Consider the following 21,677-nt stretch of genomic DNA (forward strand, 5'->3'; position numbering starts at 1 on the left):
CATATCTGGGGTCTGCTTGCTCATAAGTAGACTTAGCGTGACCTTCATCTAAGTCACCTAACCTTCATGTGTCCCAGTAGATTTTGTACAAGTTACTGATACACAGAGTAAGAACTCAGAAAAAAAATTGTTTTCTGTTTAAAAAATTGATGTTGGCATCTTTTCTCTCAAAGCAAACATTAGCAGGTTTGAAATGGACGAAAGGATCCCCAAAGGCCAATAATCCTAATTTCAAAAATCTGTGTAATCATTAGGCCCATGTGATTGTCGTTAGAACAGACAATTAATTAATTATTGCCTCTGTTGTAAACCGAGGAATTGCCGTATTTGTACACCAGCTGAGGCACAAATTAACAATAACAAGCCAGTAAGTACATGTGCACTGAGCATTGATTTTACAGGAAAGAATTTAGTTTAGAACATAACTGATTTGATTGCTAATGACACACCTTTAAGTTTATGGCTTTGATGTCAGATTTAAAAGCATCAGCCTCATCGGAACAATTTTTTTCCTTTCTGATGTTGTAAGACTCAATACTTAGTCCCTTAATTGTGGTTATTATAGATTTTAAAGCAGTTTACTGCCAATCAGATATTGGGATTGTCCCTGTGTGTAACATTCTGCTCTCTCAGGACATTGGTTACTGACTATTGTACAGTGTAATGTGCGAGTCTATTTTATTTACAGGCTAATCCTTTCTCCTCATCATTTTTTCCACTTGTAAAAGACACAGGGCATTTGTCAGTTTATAATTACAAAGGATATTCTTTTTGTTGTGTGTGTTTTTTTTGGCAAAGACATTAATTTATTTTAAAAGTTGGGACTATTTACCATAAAAACATGTGGTGTGAATGTAACTGAACTCCTGATTAGTGCCCAGATTTTCTGTCTCTTTTAATTCCCCATTCCCCTTCCCCTTCCCATATCTAATACCATACACTAGCCTGTTACCAGACCTGTGGTCGAATGGGGCCGCTAAAGGTGCAGTTACACTTCGGATACCTTCCTCGGACTGCATCTACAAAGTGTGATATCCACCTGTGTAATACTGCCAACTGTTGAACTTAGCAGGAAGGAGCTCTCTGTCGGCCTGCCTGGATGAATGCCTAGACTTCTGCTAGCTGGTGCTGATCAGGAGATTGTGGGAGGAAGCATCAGCTTTCTGCTAATGTTCAAAAGGTTGGACAGAGAGTTTGGACACTGTTGAGATGGGCACTGCTACGCGGACATGACTGCACCTCAAAGTAATTCATTACAGGGCCAATCAGTGCTCCCTGTGAGGAGTGCTGCTTGCACAGAGCGCATCGCTGGAAATTGCTGGTGCACTTCCTGCAATTTTCTATGCATTAAAAAAGAATGGATGGACACTCAAGGGCTGCCTGCCTACGATGATCTATGATGCACCACTTGAAGGGGTGCTGCCCCCTTCAGTTGGGAACTCGGAATCAGCTGAGGTGTTTTCTTGCAATAAGGTCCTATGTAAACTCAAGCTTGATTTTTTTCTTTCCTTCCTCTCTCTTGCTCCCTCTCGTCTTCTCTCTCCCTCGCTCGCTCTTTCTCTTCTCTCTTTTCTTCTTTTCTCCCTTCCTCTTTTTCTTCCTTTTCTCTCTTTCTTTCTCTTTCAAACGTTTTGTGATTTTCATACAAATCTGAACACGCAGCTGTAGTTTGAATAGACCAGACATCTCCCATCGAATGCCTTTGACAGAAAAGCCTTTGAGGAAAAAAGTGTAGCATAGCACAGAACCTCACAGCTCCTTGTTTGAAGTCAAATGACTGAACAGGCTGTTTTTTTAAGAAAAGTAATTACACTGCTATCCTCCGGTGCAGTACTGAGGGAGTGCTGCATTGTCAGAGGTGCGCTCCATGGATGAGGCCCCATTTGCCTGTTTGGTCAGTCAGGTGGACATGTAGGATCCCATGTAAGTGGATCTTGCTGTGCACAAAATGACTGCCATATTTGCCTGCATAAAAACAGTTGCTGTACCTCAAAGTAATTAATTCTTATTTGGGACATCTGAGGTGCAGTAAGGAGGAGCTATATAAGTATGTGTATCCCTCAACCAACATTTAAAAACAGATGATTTGGTCATTATCATATTGCTGTTTGTGGGACCTTGCTGTGCGGATGACTGGAGTACTCATGGGCTCGGACAAGGGTTTCCACCACAACAGTGACTGCACTTCAAAAGTACTTCATTGGCTGTAAAGAGCTCTGGGATGTCCTGAGGTCGTGAAAGGCGCTATATAAATGCAATTTCTTCATTTATTTCATAGTGAAGAAAGAAAAGTTTTTTTAATGCAAATTTTTGTCTCCGCTTATTTTGTCCTATTCTCCAACAGCATCCGGCCCCTATGAGGACCAAGGACTTGGAAGTGGTAGAGGTGAGCCCCATGCTTTAGCAGTGCCATTCAGTATACCCCAGTGTTAGGAGGTGCGTATGAGTGGCACTGGTTCACTTGCTTGACTTTGTATTTTGTTATCCTTGTGTCGGAGGCTGCACCCTTCACACAAAGGGGAGTGGAAATCTGGAAACCCTCTCCCCCAAAAAGCTGTTGAGGCTAGGGGGTCAATTGAAAAAATCAAAACTGAGATGGATAGATTTTTGTTGGGTAAGGGTATTGAGGGATGTGGAACCCAGGCCGGTAAATGGAGTTGAGATACAGATCAGCCATGATCTAACTGAATGGCGGAACAGGCTCGAGGGGCTGAATGGCCTCCTCCTGTTCCTATGTTCCCACTTCCCTTCTGACAGCCTGGCCGAGCTCAGGGACTCACTGGAGCAGTTGTGCTGGAAACCCTTGTCCGAGCACTCTCCACAGGGGGCAGCCCAAGAGTACACGAGCCATCCGCTGTCTGGAAATCGCAAAATTCAAAGAGCACACTTTCTCATACAATTCCCTTATTGCCTGTGAGACGAGGCATTCACACAGACAAGGAGAATTGTAATGTTAAGCCTTTCTGAGTTGATTTGAAACATCTTTTAAAGAAGTGATGTATGGATCCTTTGAGAACCAAAGAGGATGAAAGAGATTGTTGTGTGGATTCTAACTTATGATACCCCGGTCCGCAGCCTACTAGCAGATAGAATCTCCCCAAATAGTCAACGCACACAAAAGAAATTTACTGTAAATGTGAAAAATGTGAAGAATATAAATAGATACTGCTACTTTGCTGGTGTCTGGCTGCCTGACCCTCCTGGGAGTTGGCGCATGAATCATCCGCTAACTGGTACACTGCTTATGCTCGTATTTCGATTTGTGGGAGCGTAAAGGGAATTGTAGGAAACAGTGCGGCTTTTAACCACTGGGACCTTTTCAGCTCTTTGTTTTCCCTTGGAGCATCATTTTCTAATTCTCGAGCACTGAAAAATAAAAAGAAAGATCAGTAAAGGCGGTGATAAAATGTGTAGGACTCCCCAGAGGCACGCAGGCCTGGCAAGGAAGAAGAGCAGCTTCTGTTTACCTGGTACTTATGCATGGAATTGTATCGCCAATAAACCCAGCTGGGAGTTACAGGCTAAAATACGACCTCTGTTACATCCAAACACCCGTGGAAATCACAGACCCGTTATCCCACCACCTGGGCACTGTTTCGGCCAGAAAGAGCTCCCTAGTTGGCACGGTTCAGGGCTGTCTGAACGTGAAGCCACGTCTGATTCCCAACGCCTCACCCTTGGCGGCCGTGCCATCAGCTGTCTAGGCCCTAAGCTCTGGAATTCCCTCCCTAAGTTCTGGAATTCCCTCCCTAAACCTCTTCTCCTCCCGACCCCTCTTTCCTCCTTTAAGACGCTCCCTAAAGTTTACATCAGTGACCAAGCTATCTCCTTATGTGGCTCAGTGTCATATTTTATCTGATCACACTCCAGTGTAGTGCCTTTGGGACGTTTTACTACATTAAAGGCACAATATAAATGCAAGTTGTTGTTAAAGCCTGCTTCCCTTTCACGTGGTGCTTTTGCTGAGTTTGGGTAATCCTGTTCGGGTCTTTGTTAACTGCGACCTGCTTATTTATAGGATATGCCACAGAACGAGAACATTTATTGATTTTGTAAAAGGGAAGGCAGTCGCTGCACAGAAAAATAATGCTGTCCCAGGGCATTTTGCGTGTGTATTTCTATCTTGCACAACTTGCAATCTTGTTCTTTATACCTGTGTATAAGATAGTGTAATTCAGCTTTGCACATCCAGCAACTTTACTTTCCTCAGGCAAAAGATAATAACTTTGGGAAAGAAAGTCTTGCATTTATACAGCACTTTATCACGTCTCGAGAAAAGTCCCAAGGTGCTTCACATAGAATGAGTTACTGTTTGAAGTACAGTGACTTGTTGTGCAGACATGTTTTGTGCGTTGCAAGACCCCACAAGCAACAAGATGAATGAACAGTTAATCTCTTTTTTTGGTGGTTTTAGTACAAGAAGGCTTCTTCGACAGCACCTCCCAAACCCACGACCTCCACCACCTGGAAGGACGAGGGCAGCAGGTGCATGGGAACACCACCACTTCCAAATTCCCCTCCCAGTTCACACACCATCCCGACTTAGACATACACCGCCGTTCCTCCAGGGTCAAAATCCTGGAACTCCCTTCCTAACAGCACTGTGGGAGAACCGTCACCACACGGACTGCAGCGGTTCAGGAAGGCGGCTCACCACCACCTTCTCAAGGGCAATTAGGGATGGGCAATAAATGCCGGCCTCGCCAGCGACGCCCATATTCCAAGAATGAATAAAAACACTGGCAGGACTCTTCTCTTCTTCCAGTACTGGTGTTGAATCTTCAGCATCAACATGAACCGCTTGAAGAAATCGGCAGAGTCCCAGTTTAACATCTCATCTGATGGGCAGGACCTCCAACCATGCAGCATTCTCTCCATACTGTAACGTCACACTACATTAGGTAATTAAACCCCAGAATGCAGCTTTTAGCCATGCCTTCTAACTCAACAAGAGTTTATATTTGTGTACCATCCACAGGATGCACTCAAGCAACTCACCAAGGCTTAACTGAAATATCACGGAATGCTTTACAGAGGCACTCAGCAGGAACTGGGAGAAGAGTCAGAAGAGATGACCTGAGGCGTGCTAAGGTGGCACAATAGGGGTAATTTGAACTCTACCCGCCCAGCGAAAATTGGGCAGCGGGGAGTTAAAAATCGTCCCGGTGACTTACCTGCCAATGTCCCTCTGGATCCCGCCATCTTTAATTTTAACGTGCTCTTCTGAGCCGCCTAAGGCAAGCGGTCGGGGGGGGGGGGGGTGGGGGGGGGGGGTGTCCTTCTTTAAATATGCAGATTAAAGTCTGATGATGTCATCGGGCCCTGACTCCAATTTTAACTCTGGCCTGAGTAAGGAAGCCACTGCAGGTTTCCCGCCAGGTGAAGACAGTGGGAAAAGGATCTGGGACCAGAGGAGGCCCACTTAAGTTAAGTTTTGTTTTTTTTACTTTCGTCGAGGGTCCAGGAGAAGCTCCTCCCAGCCACAGGAGGAAAGTTTCCCACGAGACCCTCCCAAAACCCCCTCCCCGTGGCTTACCTGAGTGCTGGTGAGCCTTCCTTTGGTACCACACGAAATTCCCCCCCCCGCCCATCAGCCAGCTGCCACTTCTCACTCGTCTCGGGCGGGTGGCTGACCGGCGGAACGCAGGTGAGGCCCTGGAGTTAAAATTGCCCGAGCATGGAATGTTCGGCGTTCAGCCAGCACCCCACCTGCCCGAATCCCACTCCAAGTTTCACCAGATTGACAGCTGGAGAAGCTGCCCCTACCCGTACTCCCTCAAAAAAATAATTTCAACTCGGACTTTTTAAAAATTCATTCATGGGATGTGGGCGTCGCTGGCAAGGCCAACATTTATTGCCCATCCCTAATTGCCCTTGAGAAGGTGGTGGTGAAGGTTGAACCGCTGCAGTCCGTGTGGTGAAGGTTCTCCCACAGTGCTGTTAGGAAGGGAGTTCCAGGATTTTGACCCAGCAACGATGAAGGAACGACGATATATTTCCAAGTCGGGATGGTGTGCGACTTGGAGGGGAACGTGCAGGTGGTGTTGTTCCCATGTACCTGCTGCCCTTGTCCTTCTAGGTGGTATTGGTCGTGGGTTTGGGAGGTGCTGTTGAAGAAGCCTTGGCGAGTTGCTGCAGTGCATCCTTTGGATGGTACACACTGCAGCCACAGTGCACCGGTGGTGAAGGGAATGAATATTTAGGGTGGTGGATGGGGTGCCAATCAAGCGGGCTGCTTTGTCCTGGATGGTGTCGAGCTTCTTGAGTGTTGTTGGAGTTGCATTCATCCAGGCAAGTGGAGAGTATTCCATCACACTCCTGACCTGTGCCTTGTAGATGGTGGAAAGGCTTTGGGGAGTCAGGAGGTGAGTTACTCGCTGCAGAATACTCAGCCTCTGACCTGCTCTTGCAGCCACAGTGTTTATATGGCTGGTCCAGTTAAGTTTCTGGTCAGGATGTTGATGGTGGGGAATTCGGCGATGGTAATGCCGTTGAATGTCAAGGGTAGGTGGTTAGACTGTCTCTTGTTGGAGATGGGCATTGCCTGGCACTTGTCTGGCGCAAATGTTACTTGACATCAGCCCAAGCCTGGATGTTGTCCAGGTCTTGCTGCATGCGGGCACGGACTGCTTCATTATCTGAGGGGTTGCGAATGGAACTGATCAATGTGCAATCGTCAGCGAACATCCCCATTTCTGACCTTATGATGGAGGGAAGGTCATTGATGAAGCAGCTGAAGATGGTTGGGCCTAGCACACTGCCCTGACGAACTCCAGCAGCAATGTCCTGGGGCTGAGATGATTGGCCTCCAACAACCGCTACCATCTTCCTTTATGGTGAGGATGACTCCAGCCACTGGAGAGTTTTCCCCCTGTTTCCCATTGACTTCAATTTTACTAGGACTCCTTGGTGCCACACTCGGTCAAATGCTGCCTTAATGTCCAGGGCAGTCACTCTCACCTCACCTCTGGAATTCAGCTCTTTTGTCCATGTTTGGACCAAGGCTGTAATGAGGTCTGGAGCCGAGTGGTCCTGGCGGAACCCAAACTGAGCATCGGTGAGCAGGTTATTGGTGAGTAAGTGCCGCTTGATAGCACTGTCGACGACACCTTCCATCACTTTGCTGATGATTGAGAGTAGACTGATGGGGCAGTAATTGGCCGGATTGGATTTGTCCTGCTTTTTGTGGACAGGACATACCTGGGCATTGTCAGGTAGATGCCAGTGTTGTAGCTGTACTGGAACAGTTTGGCTAGAGGGCGCTGTCAAAGAGTTCAAATTCCAGGGGACACGAGTTCAAAATGAGGACATTTGGTTGTGAGTAAGAAGAGATGTCAGGTGGAACTTTTTTTACACAACAACAGCAAGTTGCATTTATATAGCGCCTTTAACATAGTAAAACCTCCCAAGGCTCTTCACAGGAGCGTAATCAAACAAAATTAGACACCGTGGCACATAAGGAGATATTAGGACAGGTGACCAAAAGCTTGGTCAAAGAGGTAGGTTTTAAGGAGCATCTTAAATAAGGAGAGAGAGGTAGAGAGGTGGAGAGATTTAAGGAAGGAATTCCAGAGCTTTGGGCCTAGGCAACTGAAGGCACGGCCGCCAATGGTGGGGTGAAGGAAATAGGGGAGGCACAAGGGGCCAGAATTGGAGAAGCGCAGAGATCTTGGAGGGTTGTAGGTCTGGAGGAGGTTACAGAGATAGGGTGGGACGAGGCCCTGGAAGAAATTTGAAAACAAGGATGATAATTTTAAAATCGAGGCTTTGCCGGACCGGGAGTCAATTACACAAAGAGTAATAGAGTGTAGGGTAGGGTACCAGGAAAGGATAATGAAGCGGACAGTATAAGTGGCCTCAGGAGACAATTAGATATGTTTCCGGAGAGAAAAGCGATTGAAAGATGGGAAGATGGGAATGTGGGGTTGATCCAGGAGGAGGACAGATTTGGAGCTAATGGCCTTTTCCCATTCTTCTCATGTTCTCATGATGGCTGGAAGTATGTATGGATTGAGAGACCGGGGGTGAGGGTTGGGGGGAGTGGGAGAAGTTCATCACAATTCTTGGTGAGCAAAAGAATTGCCCATAAATGCAACCCTTGCAATCATTGCCAATCATTGCTTGCTCCACTTCATGATATGCTGCTCATGACGTTGCTCGGTTGGACTTGATGACAGATTCTCATCATTACGAAAGGACACTGAGAGGGATCACCCACAATTGGATCCTCTTTGGGAGAATACAAAGGCTACTGCTCTACGGGAGAAGGCTTGTACTTATTGTCCAGAGATGTGAAGGAGGAGGTCAGAACCAGAACTGTATCCCTTTGTGACAAGAAATTACAGTTAGAAATTGGCCCTTGCACAAATTGGAACAATCAATATTGGCAGTTCCAACACCAGCAAAATGCTTTGTACTTCCTTCCTTAACAACCCAGCAAGGCAGAAGCTTCTCTGAAACAGGTTCAAAAGCAAAACCAAGGGGACTCACAAGTTTTTTTTTTCTTTCTTGTGATGATTATTGAGCAAAACATTTGCAGCCCATTTGCACGTACTAACCATCATTGTGTGTACAATACTTAGACATTGTCACAGAAACTCTGGGTAGGCTAAAGGAAAGATAAATGCTGAAATGGAAGCACCTTATGTTGGGGCTTGTGCTGTGAGAGCAACCTACGATTATAGTGTTCCTGTTAGTAATTTCATTCAGCGTGCTTTGAAGTGATGTAGGATGGGAGACATCTGTCTGCAGCTTCGCAAGTGGCAAAATTAATTCAACTGTCAAAGGTTAAATTACACAGCATATTCATTAGCATAGACAAATTCATGAAATGTCCTGTTCATTCTGCAAAATGATTCATAAAAAGATTGAATACTATAGGTACCTTCGCAAGCTAGCTGCTGCAATGTTATTGAATACAAAGATCCAGCCCGACTAAAAGTGGAGACTGCATCCAGCACATGGTTAATGAAAGAAATTGGACCAAATCTTGCTGGAAAAGTAACGGCGTGTTAACGACGCACGCCGTTATTAATGCACAAATCGGTCAACAGGTTCAGGGATTAAGAGATACGTCGTGAGTTGCCAATATCCAGAACTTGCTGGTCGATTTACGCCACTCCACCGTTTGCTTCATAGAAACGGCATCTCGTCCTTAACTTCCCCATTATTTTTAAGAGCGTGCTGAATTTGCACATTAATTGCCCATTAAACTCACCGCAGGAAGCTATAATTAAGAGCGTAAGTGCTTTTTTAACAACGTGCTAATTGTTAATGCAATGCCAATCAACCTCTCTGGCTCAGAAAGGGAGCAGTTTAAACTATTGAGTCTCATTCCTACAGATAGTAAATTGTTGTTAGAGATTTTAAAAATGTAAAATTTTGAATTTTACATTTTTTCTTACTTTTCTTTTTATGTCTTCTTTTTTTTTTCTCTCTCTCTCTTAATCCAATCTTTCTTTCCCTCTCTTTATTTCTCTTTCTGTACCTGAGTTGACTCTAATTCATCCTCTTTCTCCGTCGTTCCTCTGTTTATTTCTCAATCCTTAAAACTCATTGGTTATGTAGATACACTGTTGGTCCCGTCGTTCACAAAGGTCCCAGATTCCCTCTTGCCCACACTGCACCGTTATCAGCTCACACTTCAAGCAAGGTATGGCACAAAAAATTTCGAGCTGAAGAGTGCAGGAAAAAGTCACGCCACATGTCACAAGATGCCCTGCTCCAGCGTTGCTTATAAACCGTCATATCTTTTAATCTAATTGCCCAATCTACCTGAGCCAACTTGCCCCTCATACCTACATAATTGGCTTTGTTTCAATTTAAGATCCTAATTTCAGAGTTAACTACATCACTCTCAAACTCAATATGAAATTCTACCATATTATGATCACTCTGCCCCAGAGGATTGTGTGCAGTTTTGGTCTCCTTATCTGAGGAAGGATGTCCTTGCCATGGAAGGAGTGCAACGAAGGTTTACCAGACTGATTCCTGGGATGGCAGGACTGACGTATGAGGAGAGATTGTGTCGACGAGGCCTATATTCACTAGAGTTTAGAAGAATGAGAGGTGATCTCATCGAAACATATAAAATTCTAACAGGGCTAGACAGACTAGATGCAGGGAGGATGTTCGCGATGGCTGGGGAATCCGTAACCAGGGGTCACAGTCTCAGGATACGGGGTATGCCATTTAGAACCGAGATGATGAGAAATTTCTTCACTCAGGGTGGTGAACCTGTGGAATTCTCTACCACAGAAGGCAGTGGAGGCCAAGTCATTAGATGTATTCAAGAAGGAGACAGATATATTTCTTAATGCTAAAGGGATCAAGGGATATGGGGAAAAAGCAGGAACAGGGTACTGAGTTAGACGATCAGCCATGATCATTTTGAATGGCGGAGCAGGCCCGAAGGGCCGAATGGCCTACTCTTGCTCCTATTTTCTATGTTTCTATGATCCTTGACCATAAGATTATTAATTAACCCTGTTTCGTTACACAATACTACGTCTAAAATAGTTGATTCCTCGACATATTGTTCTAGAAAACTGTCTCGAATGGATCCCATGAACTCGTCCTCCAAACTACTTTTGCCGACTTGGTTTGCCCAGTCTATATGAAGTGTTGCACAGATGCTGCTTGCCCCGTGGTACCAGGTGGCCAATCTTCATGGATGAGCCTGAGGCCTATTGGAGTGCCCCAATTGCCACTCCGGCTCAGATCAGCTCATTCAACAAAGACTGGTAAATAAAGCTGGGACCTTTATCCTGTCGGGCTCAGTTATATACCACCTTTACCAACTGAACCACGGGGGGAGTTAAAGGCTCTGGTTTCTCGCTATCATTATCGAATCCTTGTTTTATATCCAGCCAAGCAAAGATTATTTCTGTCAGTTAAGGCCGAAATGTCAAGGGCCTGACTAAATCACAACAATAAGAGATGGAAATTGTGAAGTCCATTTCTCAGATCTTATACCAATGAATCAATATCTAAAAAGCAGTCATTGTTATCAAATGAATCTTTCTATTAGCTGGGAAACATAACTCCACTATCAAGTGCTGAAGATTAACAGGTCAGTGTCTAACAGTCGAGAGCTTTGCTTTCATCGCAGTTTTATATAAACACCAGGAACCCCTGTGCCGATGAACTCAAGGGTTCTTATGTTTCGGTCAGGCTCGTGTGGCCTGATTCTCTTCCCCAGGGTCTAGCTGGAGTATAACACATGCTGGACATTGACATTTCCCAAGAATCAATTGCAGGTTGCTTCTCGTTAGCCCTCCATGTTTGAACATTGCAGTGTATCAAATACATGGAGTGCACTGGCAGTCGGCAGTGTGTCTGGCAAGTGATTGGCTGCAGTAAGCGATGGCTTCTCATTCAGGTCTGCCCCAGAAACCAGCATTTTCACTGCCTCCGGGAATTCCAATGCAAAATTGTGGTGCTGAAGCAGCAAATCGTGTGTACAGGCAGTAGGTGTTTGTGGGAGCTGTTATGGGAAGTCCTGCTTCACCAAATCACGTTGCCATGATGTGAATTTGATGGTTAAATAAAGAAAATACTGACCACAAACAGAATACCCACCCGTCCTATCTGTCTGTCTGCTTATCTGTCTTGGGACATGTCTGACTCACTCCGGACATAGGGTCGCCAACTCTTGTTTCATGTAGTCTTGGAGGTATCATCAAAAGACCTCCAAAATCCAACCGTCCCACCCGGTCAAACAGCCTTTTTTTCCCCCATCTCCAATATTATATAACAAACGAACCTGTCCTAGTATCTCCTTGTGTGGCTCGGTGTCAAATTTTATGTGATTACGCTCCTGTGAAGCGCCATGGGATGTTTTACTATGTTAAATGCGAGTAGTAGTAGTAGTAGTAGTAGTAGTAGTAGTGGTAGTAGTAGTAGTAGTAGTTGTAGTAGTAGTAGTGGTAGTAGTAGTAGTAGTAGTAGTGGTAGTAGTAGTAGTAGTAGTTGTTGTTGTTGTTGTTGGACTGTTACTCTAAATAGGCCAATCCAGATAACTGCAGTGGTTGTAACCTACTCCACATATGTCTGCTTTAAGTTTCAGGCTCCAGGTCAGTGTCTAGCTCTCTTCCTCAGTTATTTATTTAAGATTAGCTTGCCTTTGTAAGCAGTTGTGAGCTCTGGAGAGTGATGGGTTGCCAACCCTCCAGGATTGGCATGCAGTCTCCAGGAATTAAAGACACTGCTGCGAGCAAATCATAGGGGCATTAAAAAAAATTGTGCGTTTTTTTCTCATTTTATTTGAACACTTTTGTTCGTTCGTTTGAAAACTGTCACATGTTAGATACAGTTAGATACACATTTAGATACAGTCACATGTTGAGATGCGGTCACATGTTGAGATCCGGTCACTTGTTTATACTAGTGAATCTTGTGTGACACTGCTCACAGGCAGTCTGGAGTCCATAGCACAATTGTGAGTGTCGAAATTCTGGTCAGAGAACTTCACGTGCAAACGTTGAGTGCAGTCCTATTATTTTTCTATGTGCACTAAACTTTACACAGGGATTAACCTGTTCAATATAAATAGCTTTACATCCATTTAAAAAGATCACAAATAGGAACATGCGACAAGCATGTTGAGTGTTTACACGTGAAGTTCGCTCACTGGAATTACTTCCATGTGGCGCTCGGTTTCCAACTTAGCCTGTTCCTCCCTAAACCTCTCCGTCTCTCTGCCTCTCTCTCCTCCTTTAAGACACTCCTTAAAACCTACATGGGACCGGATCTAAACATGGGAACGGATCTAAACATGGGACCGTATCCAGACATGTGACCGTATCCAGACATGTGACAGTATCTAAACATATGACTTTAAACATGTGACAGCTTTTAAACATGTGACGGTATCTAAACATGTGACGGTATCTAAACGTGACAGTATCAGAACATATACCAGTACCTAAAAATGTGACAGTATCTAAATGTGTATCTGTATCTAAACATGTGACCACATCTAAACATGTGACTGTATCTAAACATGTGACAGTTTTTAAACAAGGACAGTATTTAAACATGTGACCGTATCTAAACACATACTCATTTCTAAACATATAATAGTATCTAAATATGGAGCGGTGTGTGAACAATGCATAATGTAGGTAAAGGAGTTTATGGAATCGCACCTAATCTTAGACCAACATGTGTGAGAGCTTCATTCCCCTTGCAAGTTTGTACCACGTCCAGTAAATGGGTTTTCTTTTAATGCACCGGACTTTAAAAACAATTATTTTGAATTTTGTTAATTCTGAAGGTGGAACTTCTTTGCATTCAAAACAATATTCATAAAACACTTGGAGAATCTGACTAACACATACAGCTAATTTGGTTATAGACACTTCAGATACTGACAGAGGATCGGTGTCCTATTTACTACGTAGTAAGCCAGGTAGTGTCAGTCCCTGGCATCCTGCTCAGTTTGATGCTGCAATTGCAACTCTTGGGTCATCTCATACCTCTGGTGTAATTGTGATTTAACATGTGCAACAGAAGCATTTGATTTTTTACCATGTGTTCAGGTTTGATTTCATGAAGATTTGTATTGATAAATTGTGAATGTTTTTGCTGCAGCTTTTCATACTTTTGAATTCCCGGGACTTTGGTAGTTTGTTTATTTTTTACTTATCATGTCAGTGTTAGCTGGACTTCTTTGTTCTTTCAGGCTTGCCCCCTCTCTCGGCTTTAAACATTTTGCTTGTACTGTAGTGAGTTTCTGCATCACTTGAGTCTCAAGGTGAAGTAGCGATGGTCTAACAGATTCATCAGGCCTCTATAGTGTGAACTTTTAAACAAGCAAGGGCTAAATTATCCACAGCAATACGGTGGTGTCAATTGTACCATAAATAGATGTATGGAACTGAATGTTCTCAAGCTTCAAAACTAGAATCCTGAAATAGTTTTTTTGCAAGAATGAGCAGATTGCGGGAGACGACTGAAGGTGGGGGGGGGGGGGAAGAGAGTTCTTACAGATGAAATCCCACTGAACCATGCAGACACCATCTTTTCTCTAAAATAATTGTTTCTGTGTCAGCTTGACCCAGTTGGTAGGACTTTGAGCTCAAAAAGTTGTGGGTTCGAGCCCCATACTGGATTTTAATGGATAATCATTGACAGTCCGGTGTAGAACTGGAGGAGTGTTGATCTGTTGACAGCTCAGTCCTTCAAATGAGACACCAAGGTTTCTTCTTTCTTTACATAACGACAGTCACTCCAAAATGAATTTATTTTATGATGTGTTTTAATAACGTGATAAAGTGCTGTTGAAGCGTTTAATTGAGAGAGCAGCTCCTCGTTACCAGTGCTCCTATTCTATAAAGTGTATATCAGTCTTTCAGAAGATGTTGCTGTGAATTTTGCATGAGTCACCTATTGAACTCATAAAAATACCGTTTGTTTTTGAAAGGGTTTATTTTAATTTTGCTCCCCTGGTATTTTTGGAGCCCTCCCCAACCCCGCACCCCCCTAGCCATTACCAGGTGAGAGGGAAGACTGCTCTCAGACTTGTCAACCCCCTATATGGGTTGGGCTGTCCATTTTTTCATAAAATGCACTGCCAGAGGAGCCGTCTTTCGGATGAGATGTTAAACCGAGGCCCCATCTGCCCTCTCAGGTGGACATAAAAAAATGCCATGGCAATATTTCGAAGAAGAGTAATCCCTGGTGTCCTGGCCAATATTTATCCCTCAACCAACATCATTAAAAAAAAACAGATTATCAGTTCATTAACTCATTGCTGTTTGTGGGATCTTGCTGTGCGCAATTTGGCTGCACATTTCCTACATTACAACAGTGACTACACTTCAAAAATACTTAATTGGCTGTAAAGCACGTTGGGATTTCCTGAGGTTGTGAAAGGCGCTATATAAATGCAAGCTCTTTCTACTTTTTTAATTGTGCAACCAAAAACATTGCTTCTTTAACTTGAGCATTTAAGAAAATGTTGTTCCTGCTTTTTTAAAAAAGGTGAATGAATAACTTCTTATTACGAGATGTTATTCCTGGTCAAGTGAACAGCCTGTCCACATTAAAAAGGGGGCCTTTGTTACAGAGACAACCCAGAGCATGATCTGCTGGATGTAAAACCCAGTGCAAGAAATGGGTTGTCTGATGTGCCGCTGAGCATGGAGGAGAAGGAGAAGACTCGACATTATGGGGTAGTATTAGTCAAACATTTTGAATAATTGATTTTTTTGGGTGAGTTGAAGGTTATGTTTGTATTTTTCAAGCGTGACACAGGAAAATATATGACTTTGCTGTTCCAAGTTGGCACAGCAATTCATACTGTGACTTGTAGGTTTCTGCTGATGGGCAAATTTGAAGCTTTCTTACTGGTTTGGCATTTGAGTTAAAAGCTGAGTAGCACTTTAAAAGAGAATGCTGTTTGCAGGGATTGTGAGACTAATATTTCATTTCTCACCATCTGTGCAGGAGTGTGAGATTCTGAGAGCTGCAATTGATGTTTCCTTGGTATATCCCCATGCACCTCCTTCACCTTTCAATCTCCCTGGTCCCTTCCCCCTCTTCTGATCCTCCTCTTATTCCTTTCACCGTTTTCCCCTCCCTTGCCTCCTCCTTTGCTTTTCTCTCTCGGTCTCGTTATCCTTTCCCCCTCCCCCAATCTCCTCTTTTATCCTCTCCCTTTTATGTGTCCTTCTGTTATCTCTCACATGCTCCGTACATCTTCGCCTTGGCTAAATTGCTCCACCGCTGAGAGATCACTCTCCGAGTGCCCCTAGGGTTGAAGTGCTTACCCATGTCTTAACATCACTCGAGTGATATTCATAACACACAGGTTAAAAAAAACCTTGATCTGGAAGCAGTATGAAGTATGTCCAGATACCAGAGAGAAAGACCTGCATTTATTTGGTGTCGAATCACATCTCTCGGCAGCATCCCAAAGCACTTCACATACAGTGAGCTCCTTTGTAGTGGGATGACTGTTACATTGGCAGACACAGCAGCCAAATCTTCGGTTTAAACACTGGGACTTGAAATACATGTCTACCTGTCTATAGATCTGGTGAGGTTTCAGCAAACAGCTTTTTTTCTTAAGTTAATGCTCTAGGCACTTGCAAAAATAACTTAAAGACCACTTATGAAATTCCCACATCCTCTGGGAATTGTTAAAAGTTCCACTGTATTTTGCTTTGAGGGACGAGTAGGGGCAGGGGAGAGACAATGGGACCTCAAGGAATAAAAGGAATATACAGACAAAACAGATTAATGTCAATAAGTTAAGGGTCTAAGGGGATTAAATTGGGCCGCGTAGCGCCCGTTGTGTGGGCGCTGCGCGGACTCCTAAGGACCCAAAATGGCGTTTGCGATGCGCGTGCACACTTCCAGCGTGATGTGCGCAGGACGCCATGTTGGTAAAAGCGTTTGCACACGTGCGCTTAACGAACGCTGGCAGCATGTAAAGTAGGGAGATTATGAGATGGATCAGTGTGCAACGCTGATTTAAAGGGACAGATGCGATTTTGGAACTCCAGCCTCCAGCCAACGGACTGTCCTAACCTCGCACAGCTGAACAGGTCTTAAATGGCATGGAGGACCCCCCCCCCACCACCCCAGCCCCACCAGCGCTATTTAAAGGGATCATGCAGGAGTTACAGGTTAGTTGCAGGATTGCAAGGGCACTGGCGGAGTGGCAGGGGTGGGACAGGAATGCTGTCATCCTCAGAGAGGACAGCAGGTTCAGCTTCCATGGAGTCACCGCCACTTGCTGCCTCCTGTTATGCACCACCTTCTCCTGCAAGAAAGCTGGAATTGTGACAGTGAGTGTCCTGCAAGATGTTTGGGTGATGTGGCTGTCATGGTTGAATAGCTGACCTGTGAGTTGTGGGTGTGCAGCTTGCATCAGTGGTAATGTTGAGGGTGAAATGAAGCATCTGAATGGAAGAGTTGAATACTGATTGAAGGAGTTTGTTGGTAGGTGGGTGATGGGGGGTGTAGTGCTGAGCAACCTTGATTCAATGATTTGAAGGAACTCAACAGTTTATTAACATAAGGACGGGACCTGCATCTGTGTTTTACGTGTGCGATTTCTGATCTCCATTCAGACTCTGTTCAGACCCGTACCTTATATTTTGAAAATATAAGAGTCCGGCAAACTTTGAGCAGCCCAATTGTTGCTCATTAAAAATTCCAGAGTTCCCATCATCACCATGCTTCACTATATTGCAGCACAGATTCAATTCACCATTGACTTCTACCACTTCCTGCAGCCGCAATGCACCTTCCCTTTAAGAGGTGCAGGCTCCCTTTAAGTGGTGCTAGCCACTCGCGATATCTGGGCCCCCTGCTGGTGAGCAGCCTCTCAACAGTGCAGGTAGGGCTGGCTGCACGCAGCAATCATGTAAAACAGCAGGCAGCACGAATGTTACGTGCTGCCTGCATCTCAACGACTGGGCGCTGGTTAATCGCGCGCCTCGATCCCCACGCCTGCTTTCAGGGGTTAACCAATTTAACCCCCTAAATAATAATACTAGTTAGGTAATTGGTTCTGTCGATATGAGGTATTGCTATGACTGTCTCTGGAGAAACGAATGTTAAAACTTTTTGGAAAAAAAAGAAAGTTGTGTGGAGTATGGAGACATCCTGGCAAAATGCACATAACAGGGCTCCGTGGTAACTCACTATGTTTATCCAGTGATGTATGGACCGTGGGAGGCCTAGGTTAGTTTCCTGGGTCTGTGCTGATCTTAGAGGGATGGTGGCATCCATAGGTTGCGGGAGGGGCAATCAGCCAGGGTCCGTGCTACTAATTGCCATCCAGTGACCCTGATTAGAATTGCACTTGTCTGGACATCAACAACAACAAAAACTTGCATTTATACAGCGCCTTTAACAATGTAAAACGCCCCAAGGTACTTCACAGGAGTGTTATTTAACAAAAATTTGACACCAAGCCATATAAAGAGATATTAGGGCAGATGACCAAAAGCTTGGTCAAAGAGGAAGGTTTTACTGAGCATCTTAAAGGAGGAGAGAGAGGTAGAGAGGCGGAGAGGTTTAGGGAGGGAATTCCAGAACTTAGGGCCTAGGCAGCTGAAGGCACGGCCGCCAATGGTGGAGCAAGTGGAAATTGGGGATGCGCAAGAGGCCAGAATTGGAGGAGCACAGAGTTCTCGGAGGGTTGTAGGGCTGGAGAAGGTTACAGAGATAGGGAGGGGTGAGGCCATGGAGGGATTTGAAAACAAGGATGAGAATTTTTAAATGGAGGCGTTGCTGGTCCAGGAGCCAATGTAGGTCAGCGAGCACAGGGGTGATGGGTGAACGGGACTTGGTGCGAGTTAGGATATGGGCAGCAGAGTTTTGGATGAGCTCAAGCTTACGGAGGGTTGAAGGTGGGAGGGCGGCCAGGAGAGCATTGGAATAGTCGGGTCTGGAGGTAACAATGGTATGGTAATAGCTCAGATCAAGTAACATCAGGTGAGGATAAGATCAAGCTCAGCATGGTGCCCCGTATCCTGCTGAGAGCTATTGACTATTGAGTATGAGTAATGGCCACATAGGTGAGGTAGCGGAGGATGGTTGAGTGGTCTTGGAACTGGACCCCTGCAAGAAATCAACAGGAGATGAACAAAGGGTAGAAAAATTGGCAGAGAAATTTGCCAAGGCAAATTAAAGCTTTGACTATATACATGCGTGACTGTTTGCTTCCCTGTCCAGTAGCTCCCTTTGTCACCAGGGTTTGGTGCTAATTAGCCTGCAATAATACTTGGCTTTAGCTGCTGCAGGAAATTTCCAGTGAAATAGAAATGAGCTGAAAGCAACAACAAAAAAACTGCAGATGCTGGAAATCTGGAACACAAGCAGGCAAACCAGCCAGCGGGCCAGGCCACGCCTGCGGAGAGAACGGTGGATGCGGGAAATCCGAAACACAAGCGGACAAACCAGCCAGCGGGCCAGGCCACGCCTGCGGAGGGAACGGAGGAGTTAACGTTTTGGGTGCGGGCCCTACTTCAAGAACAGTGTGCACCTGAAACCTTCAATTTTCTGTTCTCTCCACCGATACTGGCTGACCTGCTGGCTTGTTTCAAGTTCTTTCTGTTTGTTTTGGAAGCTCCTTTGTTAGCATTGTTAATTTATGCTACATCCGTTTTTTTTCCATGGTGTTTAATTTTGTGCTATAATTTTACTTGCCAATTAGTGCTCGGGCCCCATGGGTCTACATTTAAGCTGCAATACCCAGCAGCCATTGGAAATAAACAAATAAATGTCTGGAAACTACTTGTCAAACTTGAGTACTTGGCCAAAAAATTGCACATGTTTCATGTAACAAGAAAGGAATTTGGCTACTGTGTTTTATGCATGACATTGATGAGATGCCAGCCAATCGCTCTCTCTATTTGCAATTGTTCGTTCTGGCCAAATTGGAAGGATTTAAACATTTTTCAAACATGTTTGCTAAAAGCATATTCTTTGTACTTTCCCCATAGATCTCGGTGCTGAATATGATTTGCCAAATGGGTTGCTCGCGCCCAATTAAGGAACACTATTTGGCATGTCATATTTAGCAGCCAGCTTCATGTACAGAATGCAGAGATTGCTTATTTCTTATTAAAAAAGTGTCTTTCTGATAGATAGTGACCAGAATGAACAAGAAGTCAGGTGCAGCAAACAATGGGGTAGATTTGCTTTCTGCTTTTAAAGCTAATGCACAGGTACAAAAAGGTAATCAAAAAGGCTAATGAAATATTGGCCGTTTTCTCAAAGGGATTGGAATTCAAAAGTGAGGAAGCAATGTTTCAGTTGTACAAAGTTGTACAAAGTTGGTCAGGCCTCACCTGGAGTATTGTGTACAGTTTTGGGCATCATGCCTCAGGAAAGATCTGTTGACCTTGGAAGGGGTACAGCACAGATTCATCAGAATGAGACCAGGACCTAAAGGGTTAAATGATGAGGACAGGTTGCATCGACTTGGCTTGCATTCCGTTGAGTTTAGAAGGTTGAGGGGTGATCTAATCGAGGTATTCAAAATGTTTAAGGGATTTGATAGGGTAGATAGAGAGAAACTATTCCCTCTGGAGGGGAAGGCCAGAGCAAGAGGGAATAATCTTAAAATTAGAGCTAGGCCGTTCAGGGGTGATGTCAGGAAGCACATTTTCACACAAAGGGGAGTGGAAATCTGGAACTGTCTCCCTCCAAAAGGCTGTGAATGCTGAGGGTCAATTGAAAATTTCAAAGCTGCGATCGATAGATTTTTGTTGGGTATCAAGGGATATGGAGCAAAGGCAGGTAAATGGAGTTGAGATACAGATCAGCCATGATCTGATTGAATGGTGGAGCAGGCTCGAGAGGCTGAATAGCCTAGTCCTGTTCCTATGTTCTACACTGGATGTAATATAATTGTAAGCACACTTGTAAACCGCTTGTTTATAAAGAACAGGCTTATAAAGAGGGCATATTATGAATTCAGGTTTGCCGCAGGTGCTCAGTGGTATCAAGTCGCTCCCTGAGGCAGTCTGCTGACTCCCACTGCCCTGTGTCTGCTGGTGTGGTAGTGGGACCCAGGAATGTAACAACACAGCTCTTCTGTGATCTAGATTGGATCTCTGTGTCTGAAGCACGTGTATGCCCCGATCTCTCTGAAGGTGTATCGAGTTAACACCAGACGAGGCCTCGTTTGGTTCAGTTTGGAAGCTGCTTTGTTCCGCAATAGAGAAAACATACAGAACACCGAGTATGTTGAAAGTCAAAATCAGTTCAACTTCTGTTAACATACAGTTATAAAATAACAAACACGTGTACACTAGCCCACTTGGAGGATTCTTGCTTCTCATAGAAAGATAGATTTGCTGTGCTCTCGGTCCTACCAATAATGTGGAGGTTATTTCTCCCTCGCAGCCTTGGCTGGCTGCCTGTGCTGATTCTTAAAAAGCCTCCCTTCAAAGGCTGTCAGAGATCAAAGAATGTTGTCAACACCAAGATGCTAGATGTCTCCTGGATGACCAGACATTGCTAACAAATGGGCCGTTGCGTGGGATCTGTGCAAAACAACTGCCCATCGCACATTTAATCACCTCTCTGCCCATGGATGGCCAACCTTACATAGGGCTGTCTGGGGAAACAATCAAGCTTCTGCCCAAAACATACATTGAAATCACTTACGTTTAATTCTTTTTGATGAAAACCATGACAGTGTTTATAAGGAACCTATAAAGAACATGCTGGTAAAAGGCATATTTATAAAAATGCATTTATAAATAATGTGCTTATGAAAAATGTGTTTATGAAGAACAGACATATAGAAAGCACATTTATAAGAACACATTTATAGATAAAATTGTTATAAAGAGTATCCTTATAGAGAACGTGTTTATAAAGAATGTAATTTCAGATGAGACGTTAAGCCGAGGCCACGTCTGCTCTCTCGGGTGGACGTAAAAGATCCCATGGCACTATTTGAAGGAATGCAAGGGAGTTCTCCCTAGTGTCCTGGCCGATATTTATCCCTCAACCAACATCACTAAAACAGAGATCCGGTCATTTCTTTCATTACTGTTCGTGGGATCTTGCTGTGCACAAATTGGCTGCCGCGTTTCCTACATTACAACAGTGACTACACTTCGGAAGTACTTCATTGGCTGTAAAGCGTTTTGGGACGTCCTGAGGTCATGAAAGGCGCTATATTAATGCAACTTTTTCTTTTA

General features: G+C 44.4%; 1 protein-coding gene across 1 annotated transcript in view; it reads left to right on the top strand.

The window, feature by feature from the left end:
* LOC137324060 (receptor tyrosine-protein kinase erbB-4-like) overlaps window positions 1-21,677 on the top strand; it is a 938,904-nt gene that overhangs the window by 259,785 nt on the left and 657,442 nt on the right. The gene's annotated exons all lie outside the window — the stretch shown is intronic.

This window comes from Heptranchias perlo, chromosome 7, assembly GCF_035084215.1.
Source record: "Heptranchias perlo isolate sHepPer1 chromosome 7, sHepPer1.hap1, whole genome shotgun sequence".
In the NCBI taxonomy this organism is placed as follows: Eukaryota; Metazoa; Chordata; class Chondrichthyes; order Hexanchiformes; family Hexanchidae; genus Heptranchias; species Heptranchias perlo.